The 12898-nt window shown below is 38.3% G+C and overlaps 1 long non-coding RNA gene across 1 annotated transcript in view; it reads left to right on the top strand.

The window, feature by feature from the left end:
• Positions 1–11399, top strand: part of LOC125619200 — a 30068-nt gene extending 18669 nt beyond the window's left edge. The window contains exons 3-4 of the long non-coding RNA XR_007350712.1: positions 9875–10097; positions 11229–11399. This is a non-coding gene — a long non-coding RNA (uncharacterized LOC125619200). The remainder of the gene's footprint in view (positions 1–9874; positions 10098–11228) is intronic.
• Positions 11400–12898: the final 1499 nt, after the last annotated feature.

Here is a 12898-nt window from a genome sequence, read left to right as displayed (position 1 = left end):
TCTTTATAGATGCCTAGCTCCTAGTAGCCTCCCTCCTGGCACTCTGGAGCAAGAGTTTGAGGAGCACTGGGATAAGTCTTGAAATGGTAGAGTCATATTAAGGTCACTCAAAATGACATATTCTATAACTCTTTCTGCCCAGTGATATTAAGTCATCAAGGTATCTAATGAAATACTGGCCATAGACTCCATTTTCTGAAGCCTATTCTAGAAAACCCAGATTTTTTTTCCCAACCAGAAAAATTATAATTGAAGCTTTTTGGTGAGTTCTATAATTCTTGGTATTCTTTGGGCCCAACTCTAATAGCAGCACAACAGGAAATTACTTAAGAGGCCTTTTATCATGGTCTTCATTGTATAGTAAATCATACTAAGGGGCTGGAGATGTGGCTCAAGCGGTAGCGCCCTCGCCTGGTGTGCGCGCTCGCCTGGCGTGCGTGTGGCCCGGGTTCGATCCTCAGCACCACATACAAACAAAGATGTTGTGTCCGCCGAAAACTAAAAAAAAGAATAAATATTAAAAAATTCTCTCTCTCCCTCTCTCTCTCTCTCTCTCTCTCTCTCTCTCTCTCTCTCTCTTTAAAAAAAAAATCATACTAAGACCCTGGAGACAGATGGAAATTCACTTTTATAGACATAAGAAGAGAAGATGACCACCATATCAACAATGAGGCTGTTTTGGACACAGAGATATTGAACTCTTACCTCCCATGTTTCCTCTGTTGCAAACTGAGCCAACAATCCAACCTTTAGACCTGTCCATCATAACACTTAGGACGCTGTGTCATTAACACTGTGGTTTCTCGTCTGCTTCTGCTCCCAGATTACAAACACATTGAGAGCACATACTACATGTTCTTTTCCACATCCCACCTTTTGGCCCAGAAGAAGTACTTAATATTTACTCAAAGAATAAATTGAGGAATTAATATCTTCTATCTCCATAGGAAAATACTCTTTCAGGAGTATATCTAGAGACAAACTCAATATTATTGTCATAAAAAGGATGCCAAATTCCTCTGAAACCCTATACATGGGTCCTTGGCTTACAAAATTTTGACCTTATGATAGTGCAAAGATAAAATGTTCTCAGTAGAAAGCTTACTTCAAGTTTTCAAGCTTGCTCTTTTCCCAGGTTATTGACATGCGATATGATACTCTACGATGCTGGGCAGAGACAGCCAATCACAGCTCCCAGCTAGCCACACAATCACAAGAGGGCACAACTCACATACTGTACTGTGCTGTTAAGCGAGGATGTTCAGGAGATTAGATGAATCAAGGGTATTTTTGACTTTTGATATTTTAAATTTATGATAGTTGATTTTGATATAACCTCATGGTAAGTCAAGGAACATGTCATTAAAAAACTATTTTCATTTTCATATATATTACATGCGTTGAGCCTATGAGGTAGACAGGTAATATCATCAACATTTTCTCAGGTGAGAGCCTTAATGTTTGGAGAGGTGGAGGGACCTGCCCAATGACATTCAGCAAGGAAGTAAAAATGTTAAGAACCAACATTTAATGAAGCACTAACTGCTCTAAGCATGTTTTCTAGATTAACTCCTTTAACCCACTCACAATTCAAAGAGGTTTTGTCCCCATCTAAAAGATGAGGAAAGGGAGGGGAAGAATGACCAGGAACTACCAAAAGCCAGAGAACCTGGTAGGACGGGTGGGCTTCAGGGCAAGCAAGCTGCTGCAGGCTTCCCCTAGGTTACCTGTGTGATCTACTAATCAAGAGCAGGTCTTTCAATCAGACCCTAATCCCAGTGCTATTTCCACTAAAGTGTGTCATTATCTTCTCCTGTGCATATCTCCTGGGTTTGGGGATGAATAAATTAGGTAAATGCATGTAAAATACTAAGCAGAATCCTTTCACATAGTAAACACTCAAAAGCATCAAGTGTTGCTAGAATGCTAGTCACAGGAGTAGAGGAACTCTGGGCATTCTGTCAATGGAGCAGAAAGTTGAGAATTTCTTTGATGCACTTACCTTTAAATTAATAGTAATAATGAGCCCCTTTCTTTTCACCATGAATTGCTGAATGAATAAAACAAGACATTTTGGAAGTAATTTGAAAAGTTGAGTCCCATATGCTAATGTAATATATTCTTCAATGATGTTTTATGTGCAGCTCAAATTTTCATACTCAGATATTAGCCCATTTCTTCTTGTTCACTTTTTACTAAAACTCAAGTGATGCTCTGCTGGCTATTAGGGATCCCATCCATTATTCTATCAGATCACCGGTGAACCAGAGGGATTTATGAAGCTGGGCCAAATTCAAATTGATTGTTTTCTCTAGCTAATCTATGCTGTGGCTAATTTCATTGCCCAAAAAAGAAATTTCAGGAGGTTCAATTGACACAGAGGGACTAGATAAAGGAATTCATCTGCTTTATTCCATATTAAGTGTAACATGCAAGTAGCATTTCATACCCACGTTGCTTTCGGTCCTCTGACAGAAAATGGTAAACTTCCCTAGGGCCTGATTCCACACTGGGGTGAAGACAGGAGAAGGAAGCTGCCTGATGCGTGCAGATTTAGTTCTCTTCATAGCACCAGCAACTGACGGAAGAAGGACGACCCCCCCACACACACCATTTTTTATAACCACTTTGGGGCATTAGAGAACAGAAATTGTAACTTTATGATGAAATCAATTTCATACTTCACGAGAACTCGGTCCTATTAGAACTTGGGTCAAGTCCTTCCCCGGGAGATATTATTAGACCTTCAGCTGAAGGACATGCCTCTCCATACATAGGGAGACAAACATTTTCTCGTGCAAGCCAAGATAACTCTAAATCGGCCTGCAGTTTTATAGTTATTAGTTTTCCATAGATGTAAACGTGCAGTTATCTTATGTGGAAAAGTGATGTGTTTATGCCGTATCTCACTTAGGAACAACATAATATCCTCTAATCCAATATGGAAAATTGCACTACATGCTGGGTATCAGGGGAACTTCATGTCCCCTGGGGAGATTTTCCCGAAAATCCCCTACATCAGCTTTCCTTTTTAAATAACATTTATCTGTGGGAATTGTAGGTTCAGTCCCATGTCAGTAAATGGTCCCCTAATAGCCCTCTATGGCAAAGTTATGACTTATCCCCAAAGAAAAATGCTGCCTCGTGAGCATGTTTTATCGAGGCTAAGAGTCAAGTCATAAAACATCAGTCCTCACATCTGAGTGCCTGTTCCCTAAAACACTATTTATTTGTACATAAATATTTGTCTTTTCTTTGCAGGGGTGTATTTGCTTGCATATTCAAGTAGACCCATATGTATAAATTTAAAATGTCCAAAGTGTTATAATGGGAATGTAGATTAGGAGCTGATTATTTTGGCTGCTGGTTTTTCAAATATATTAAGCAACTCCTTGCTTTATCTAAAGAATATGTACAAATACAGTTCTCATAGTGAAGGCTGATGATCTTGTAAAGCTCTAAGTATTAAATTAAAAGATGACAGACCACAAAGTTCTTTACTGTTTTTGGAATTTTGTGCTGTAAAACTAACTTTTATTTTATACCTATGTATTAGGTTTATTCCTTATGAAAGTAAATATTTTGTGTTCGTTTGATATCATGAAAGCTTTAGGGTAAATTAAAACTATCACATGCTTAGAAGCACTTTAAAATAATGCTAAGCTGATGAAGGAAACAGGCTTTACTTTAACAGGAAATACGCTACTTCTTCAGTCTCTGAATCTTTGAAATTTTGGGGGTTTTTTTCCTAGTGCATTCTATGAAATTATCTTTTCTTTAAAATTATTAAAGAAAACAGTTGTGCTTGGTTCCTGACTCTCACTGATAGAGTTTATGTACTTCCCAAGTAGAAATGTATGTTCTAAATGCTTTGGGAGAATACTCAAAGTTCTTCTCAGAAGGATCACACAGAGTGGTTGTTTTTACTTCTCATTTATTTTTCTCCACAGTGTCTGTAGACAGAGGCTGATTTTCTCAGAAATGCCTGGTATTACTAAGACACCAAGATATATTAGGAAAATGATATGCATAAAAAGTAGACAGAAATAATCTCTACTGTGCTTTCCTAAGGAATGATATAAGCAGTCTTGTCAAGAGGGTGTTTGGGTATATTCATTCATTACACTCCTTTCTGTCAGGTGTTGATAACAGTCTCATTACACTTAAGTTTGAGCTTAAACTTGGAATGTAGTATTTGAAAAGAAGGTGCTGAAAGCAAGTTTAAAACTTCTTTATGTCTGTGTTAAAAATAATTTCATGGAACAGAAGAAGAAAAGAAACGCTGTCACCTTCATGTCAGTTCAGCTTACTGTGAGCTCTGACACAAAATGGAAACCAGAAAGGAAGTCCCGTTTATCCTTTCAGAGTGAAATAAATTTGTTTTTGGTTCATTCTGCACCTTGCCCAAGGATGTTGACAGAAACTGCATGTGAGATTCTAATAGCTAAATGTGAGCTGCTGTTAGCTCTGGGAGAGCCATGTGAAATCCACTTATACAAAACATTAGTAAGTTAAAAGTAAATTTCAGAAGATTTGGATTTGACATTGTGGGTCTAAAAAAAAAAATCAAGTGAGTTCTCTGTGATATTAAGCTGTATTGCTTTTACTTTTCATTTTCAACAGGTCTGGAAAATAAAAAGTGATATATTATGTTCATTGAAACCTCTCACAATTAGAACCCAGTAATTTGAAGTCATCTGGAAATAGAAATTATATCTTGGGATGTGACTGTACTTAAAAAATAATAATGGCTGGGAAAGGAAACACGAAGGCAGACAAAGATTGGTGGTATCCAGGGAGTGAGCTGAGAGGCGAAGTGGATTGCAGAAGGTGGTGGTGCCTGCTCAGACCTTGACTGTGGCACATTGAAAAGAGTGAATTTTATTGCAGGTAAATAAGCAAAACATTAACTATAAAAGAATCATTATAACCAAAAGCAGTTTTAAGTTTAAGGTGAAAAAGTTCATCACTACCTCTTTGATCATCTCTTGACGTGGATTCTGATTCCAGGCAAGTGGAGGCAGGAAAACAAGTTAGAGGGAAACAGCTTGGTGTACTGCATGCTTGTTTACCTTGGATTCTCAGCAAAGAATAATTTTACAATTATTATTACTTTGAAAAACAGTTGAAATATAACAAAGCAGGAGACTGGGGATATGGCTCAGTGGTAGAGCTCTTGCCTAGCAGACACAAGGCCCTGAGTTCAATCCCCAGCACCCCAAAAATAAAGTAGGGAAAACAAAGAATATAACAAACACTAGAATAGTTAGTACTGAAAGTTAAATTAACAAATGTTAACATTTCATCATTTTTGTATCAATTTTTATATGTAAATAGAACTTTTTAAAGGCAAAGTACCCTTTTGTTCTCCCCTCCTGGCACATTCTCTGACTTGAAAAAAAAGTGATACTGAAAAAGAATAGAATAGACAGAAAATTTTTGGTTGGGGGGATGGGTAGGAATTGTGGAATTGTGAATGTTGTCTTCAGTGAATGAAACAATTTAATCATATTTATCATATAATCACTGGGTGCACAGAGGGTGCCCTGGGTAAAATTGGATTGAGGCCCACATGTTAAGATATAAAAGGCACATAAGCACATGGCTTCTAGCTGGTTACAAAGAGCCAACCCAGTCCTGGGGATCTGCACATTTGCTTCAACGACTAGGTTAGATGGGGTTGGTAAATCCTGAGCACCTATTACCAACATCCAATTTTCCCAATTTTCTCATTCACCTCCCCCATGAAGTCTCTTATGATAGTCCAGTTTAGAAGGGAATAACAACACACAAGAGGTTATTAATATGGTTAATAAAGTTCTGAATCCTAAAAAAACATCAAACCAAAAAGACCACAGAGGAAAAAATTGGCGCTAATGCAGAATTAGCCCTGTTAAAATAATTGTAAATTGGCTTTCAAGTTGCAAAAACTGCCCAAGCTGTACGAATTTCCCCACTCCCTTTCTACTTCATGACTGTCTCTGACAAGAAAATTGCTAGTCTTAATCCAAAATAAAGCAATTACTAAACAGAGATGTGTCATATTTATAGTCTGCTCTTGGTTACAGGAATAACTTGCTTGCAGTTTTAAGAAAGTCACTCAAAATTGCTTTCCTTAAATGTTTTATGGAATTATCAGAGCCCCAGAGTAGCATTATGGCTTAACTTGTTTTATGTGACTCTTTGTATGAGCACTGGGTGACGGGACTATGTAAGGTTGATGTCATCTGCCATCAACTACATGAACTACTAGATTCTCCTAGGACCATCAAAAACAAGAATTGTTCTTCAAATCCAAATTCTGTAAAATGGTATTCAAGTCCCTTTGCAACTGTATTCCAACCTCGCTCTCCTGTTTTTCACTACTCTCAAAAGGAGCCTTTAGATCCAGCAAAATTTGCATGCATGAAATACATTCTCCACATTCCACTTTTTGGACTTCTTTCTCCACAAGCCTCTCTTAGTGACTTCAGCCAGTCTACAGGCTTTAAATGCCATCCAGATGTTTGTAACACCCCAGATTTTATCTGTACCCTTTTTCTGAATTTCAAGGCATATTCCTGGTCATCTCCTGGCCATCTCCACTTGGATGTCTAATACCTCAATGCTCAAAGTGTGATCCTCACACCAGCATCACTTGGGAGCTTGTTAGAAATGCAGAATCTTGGGCTGTTGGACCAATTGAATCAGAAGCTGCTTTATAACAAGATCCCAAGATTCATATACACATTAAAGTTTAATAAGCACTGGTCTATACCACAATTGGAGACTTAACACATTCTACCTTTACGATGTTATTTATTTTAGGCAACTGTTCTGTCCAATTATAAACTCTGTATGGTCAGACACATGGATCATTTCACTTTATACTTCTAACAGCTAGCAGAGGAGATGCTAACAGATATATACAATGCGTTCGATTGCACTAAAATGCAAATAAGCAAATTTTACACAAAGCCTGTTGCATTCGAGGCTGGGAAGAAAGGTGATTGCCTCATGTTGCCAACCATTCACCCACAAAGGCATCATGGTACATCATTGTGACTTTATCAGCTAGCAAGTGGCACTTGGTAACCTGTTCTAGGAGGAGCCATATTGTGTTTTAGGATACTAATTAATGCTTTTGCAAGAAATTTCAAATAAATGCTGCTACAACAATCTCACGATTTACTTTGCTTATTCAAAATTTGAATTTGTCCAAGAAGCCAATTAGAGTCACTGCCCATTTGTCCTACTCTAAACTGGACATCTTTACAATAATTGGGGCATGTCTGAGGCTTTTCCTTAAAATATGTGTTTATCAAATCAGCCTGGGCTTATACCAGATCACACTGGGCCTGTGTTTTTCAGCAGAACAGATGAACATTTGTGTTTCATTCTGAGCTATGGCATTTCCTATTCAATTTTCCAGTTTTGTTCCTGTATCTGATACTCATTTAAGAGGATTTCACAGGACCCACAGGATTTGTGAAAATCAATGGGCAGTAAATTTACCTCTCAGACAACCTCAGAATGGCCCTCATTTACATCAGGAATTGAAACAGGGAAATGGAAGTTGTAGCAATGGACCACTATGGTCCAACAAGCTCAGAAGGTAGGGCTTCAGACCTTCATGCCATGGAGCATGACTTACTGATATGCCACTATGGAAAGGAAGCCGACTCTGAAACATTCCTTAATTTTTTAAAAATGCATGTTAGATGCCAACGTTTATTGTCCAAATGAATAAGTCTCCGGCTGAAACATCATTTCTTTTTTTCCAATTTATATTCTATGGCTAATATTTTACTTTCCAGTGGTTTCCCAAGTGTGCCTGATGCTCACTAAGGGAGCTTGTAACCCCCTGCATTCCTGAGACCCTCCCCAGACCTCATTAGGATTTCTGAAGGACTCCTGGAGAATGAGCATTTAAAAATCTCTCTGGGTGATTCTAATTCAATCACCTTCCATTAACTGTTAGCACTTTTTATGAGGCAAATTAGAAAAGTGCTCTCTGTTCTTTCTCATTTCATTCAAGAATTTTTTGAGTAATTTCTAGGTCCCAGGTCTTTGCTAAGCAGGAAGACAAAGACCAATAAGACCAGTCCTGTGTTCAAGATGATAAGGGAGACAAGACACAATAAGACACAAAGCATAATGTGGTGAGAGATGGGTAAGAATGAGATGCAAATCAAAAACCCTATATTCTCTGTTTGAAAGAAGTAATCCTGCAAATTAAAAAATGTAGCCAAAACAAATTTCTCATTGAATTAGTATGAATATCAACCTGCAGTAAAATGAGGTTCTTTTTGTTTTCAAGATAGAGCCAGATTAAACTTGCACAGTATCTAGCACAAAATTGGCACTGAGTATTTATTGAACAAATTAATGAATAGGAATGCCCACTGTTGTAATAAGGCAGACCAAAGGGATTCTTCCAATCCCTTTGTAAGTACTGAGCCTCAGAGTGTTTGTTCCAAGTGTTCCTGTGTGGGTTTCTGACTCCTACCTCTTCCCTGTGTTCATCAACAATACCTAGCTCACTGTGTAAAAAATGAAACATTTTTTTCTTCCCTGTGAGCCACTTTCTTCTATCGCCATCCACATGGTGATGAGAAGTTGTCCTTTTTCAGGACTTCTGTTTGTTTGTTTCTTGCTATCTGTTTTCTTCCAAAGGCAAACTATTTAATATGAATGTTATTTTTTTTTCAAGTACAGCATAATATCTGATCCTGGGCTTTCTATCATGGGAATTTACCTTACTAAATAGAGCTTAATGCCACAAATATTTTTTTAGGCCCAGATTTAATTTTACTGGAAAGGGTTTAAATCTGCTCTGGAGGGACTTCCAGTTTTGAAAGATTTCTTGACAAAAATAAATACAATAAATAATAAAATCAATTTAACACTATTTTCTCTACTTTCTACATTCCCATATAAAGAGCACTAGTTGAACCAAAGCATGAATGAAGACTAATATTTGTGTCCTGTGATATTTTTCCTCAATAACTGATTCTAAATGTCATCCAGATAGAATGCAATTAGGGAACACAATGATTCCATCTTCAGCTTTCCAGAAGTTGAGGAATACTAGGACTCTTTTCTTATTTATGGCCTCTTCCTCCATTTAAAGGAATCTGTTTTATTACTCATGAGCTTCATGAACCAGTATTTATTTACTCAGCAGAAATAACCACATAAAAATTGTGACCTAGCTGTCTAGGGACTCATGATAAAATTGTTGTCATCAGAGTCTCAAAGCTCTGGTGATTGGCATCTGTGTGGTAGCCATTTTGCTTTTAAGTTAACCGGCCATGTTGTGTCTGAGGTCCCAGGCTGCCCCTGAAATAGTGGAACCTTTTAACAGGAATACCAGTCACCTACTAAAAAAGTATTTTTACAGATTGTGTGGAAAATTAAAATAATAAAAAAACTTCAAAGGATGAAATCAGTGATGATGAAGATGATGTTAGCAGCTAGCATTAAATGTGGCCCAGCACTATATTCATTGTATTGTGACATCTCACAGATATGATATTGTGCAAAAGAATCAAGGCATAACAGATTTTGGTTCCATTTGTACAATGTTCTAGAATGGGCACAACTACCCACTGCTAATGAAAGTCAGACCAGTGCTTGTCTGGGCAGGGGGTGACATAGGAGGGAACTTCCTTGGGGAAGAATTCTAGGTTTTGACCAGGTTTTGTGAGTGACTACACAGGTGACTATGTTGAAAGACCTAAGCTTCTGGTAGCTGTCATCTGGTGAACTTTTTGCCCTAAGGAAGTCAGGCCTGCAGATTATGACTCCTATAGGAGAAGTTCTCAGCCTTTATTTTTACATGAGTCCTTCCTGGATTGGTTGCTTAAAATGTAAATTTCTGGGTTCTTCTCAGCATGACTACAAAGGATTCTTTGGAAATGAGACCCTGAAATTGGTACTTTAAGCCATCACCCCACATACTTCTGAAGCAGAAATCCGAGGTCGGCAGCACCCTGGAACATCACTCAGGTTTCCTGCTTAAAGGCCGGGTTGATTGAGGACTGGATACATCTATAGAGAGTTCTGCAAAAATCCATCCCTCATCTATGAAAAATTATTCATAGCACATGAGAATGGTAAGTGGCCACTTTTCGTGTTTGAAGGAAAGGGTTTAATCTAAATACAAAAAGGAAAGTGACGAGCAGAGAGGGATGATGACAAAGGTGATAATGATAGCAGCTAGCATTAAATGTGGCCTCCTCCTCAGCAGTGCCTCTGCCGCTGCATTTCAGGACTAGGCCTCCTTTCATGCCCTGGTGATGCTTTTTGTTTACCTAGGACAACTGGTTTTTAATTGATTTTTTAATAAAGGTATTTCTTGTTCTCTTTCACTCTGATTAAAAACCAGAGCATGATCTCATCAGCCCTGGACAAGTATTGATGGGCTGGGGTATCATGGGGCTAATAAAGAGTGTTATCCAGTATTTTTTAGTGACACATAAAAACTCCCTCATGAAAGATACAGGAGGCAGAGTATAATATAAATGTCATTCTAGAAACAGTGGTACTAGGGTGCACATTGCTAGATGTTAGTGATTTCATTAATGCACTAAGACAGGTCTCTCCCAGGGATAAGTGGAGGGGAGTGGACACTGGAGGGTCAGGAAGAATGCAAAGGGGAGTCTGTCACCAAAGTGCCCCATGGGTCTCTAGGTTTTCCTAGATGTGTAGCAGAAAGCCAACAAAATGTTCCAGGTGAGTAAAGGAAGAAGTACTTAATTCAACTCTTCATTTACTCATCTTCGCAGTTTCTTTTTCTCAGAACACTATTAAAATATTATTTCAGATGGGATGAGGTATTGAAAGCCAGAAGTGCTTTGAGGTTTATGTTCTTTTACTCATTAAATCTTTAAATTCAATGTGATCCACTCTCCTTCTTGGATTACTGAGGGAAAAGAGGATTGAGAGTCTGTGAGAGAAATGGTTTGGAGCACTCCCAGTGGAGGCTTTCAGATCTATTTCAATTAGTAAATATTGGGTACAGAGGAAAGAAAACCGCCCCATTTGAGCAGCAGGCCCCAGACTTGCCTTGGGATGATTGTCTGGTTTTGGAGATTCCAAGAAACCCCACTAAGTTAGAGGGCAAGAGAATTTTTGAACCCTTTTTTCCAGATTAAAAGTATAGGTATTCTCGGATCTTATGTGTCCTGTGTTGTCCTGGGGCTCTGGGAGACCGAAAATGCTTAGGACTCTTTATTCCCTTCCAGAAAGAGCCTGACTAAGGACATGAATGTATGAGAAAGGAAACATGGACTCCCACACTCATGTGATCTTCAGATTTCAAAGAAGCAAAGATGTAATGGTCTATCCAAAGGTCTATTTTGGAAGACATTTTAAAGTTCGATATGTTAGAAATCAAGTGAGAAAAAAATAAAGACAACAGGACGTAATTTCTCTTGTATGTTTGTTTCTACTTTCTCATTATCCATTTCTTTGTTACTTTCAGGGGATTTTGTGTTAAGCAGGTAGGGACAAATGCCAATGGAATTTGAAATATTGCCCTAAACATAACTCCATTAGTACATACAGGCTGTTAAGACCAGAGGAAACCTGTGTGTGTGTGTATGTGTGTGTGTGTGTGTGTGTGGTTTCTACTACAAAATTGGAACCTACTGTGAGCATATTAAGAAGCACAGATCTTACTATGTATAATCAGTTGTCATGCCACAGAATCTACCAGCAATACTGTCTCCTTCATTCATTCATTATTCATTCATTTAACAAACAATCATTATCATGTCTGCCCTCATGTTCTCATTTCCCACTGACACTTCACTCCTTCTTTTTTGTTTTATTTTGCAACTAGAAGCTCAGAAAGAATTGTTAAGGACAATTTCCAAGTGAAAAGGCACAAAATTAGCATGACTTGTGATCCCAGGTGATGAACAATCTATAAGCATATAGAACCATTTTCAAAATTGTTTTTTTGCTCCTTTTTCTCTGTTAATACAAAAAATGTTGTTTTGTTTTCACAAAATAATACATGTTTGCCAAACAAATTTAGAGACATAAACAGGCAAATAAGAAATTAAATAGAAAGTACAGACCACACAGGGCATTGCCTCCTCCCAGAGACAATCACTAATGTTCTTTTGTGAGCCTTGTTACCTAAATACGTACTACAGCCTTTGTAATAAATTTGTCTAAAGTGAGATTCAGGTGTATGAACTGTTTTGGGTCCTGCTCATTTATTTATTAAGTCTTGAGTACCAAGAATTTCCTTTGACACCATTTGGATACAGATGTCAGTTTGGGAATTATCTTTCTTCTTTTTTTGTGTGAGTGACCAGATTTGTCTCTCTGTGTCTTTTATGGGCATGTTTTTCTGTATCAGAAAACAATAATAGCAATAGATGGCCCTTACTGAGCACTTATTATGTGCTAGTAGTTTTAATAGAATGTCCCTTATAATTGTCAGAACAACCCTCCTAGGCCCATTTTACACATGAGAAAACTGAGGTGCCAAGTCCATAGGATCACAAGCACCACCCTCACTGCCTGCATGTGTTCGAGTCATGGAGCTGGACAGAAGCCACAGACTCCCACCCAGTCCTAAAGCTGGTGGACAGCTTGGACATCATCTCCTGGTGTGAGGAACTGAACCAGGAGATTATGTCCAAGCTGTGGAACTTGAGTCCAATCTCCCAAGTCAACTTCTGCTCTTCTTTCACTCCACCACACTGCCTCCCTGCAATCCCCCGTTATTTTTTCTTCTCAAAACTCAGTGACTTGAGTGTTTTGGGACATGAAAGATTAATAACCTCAGTCTGGACTAGGCTGACTGTGGGCAGGTCTTGTGAGAACCTTTCCCACACTTTGGTGCCAACAGGTCTCAGGCCTGAACTGCACGCCCCTGTTATTCTTTCTAGCTGTGGGT

The sequence above is a fragment of the Marmota marmota genome, unplaced genomic scaffold, assembly GCF_001458135.2.
Source record: "Marmota marmota marmota unplaced genomic scaffold, marMar, whole genome shotgun sequence".
Classification (NCBI taxonomy): Eukaryota; Metazoa; Chordata; class Mammalia; order Rodentia; family Sciuridae; genus Marmota; species Marmota marmota.
This window is presented reverse-complemented; position numbering and strand designations above follow the sequence as displayed.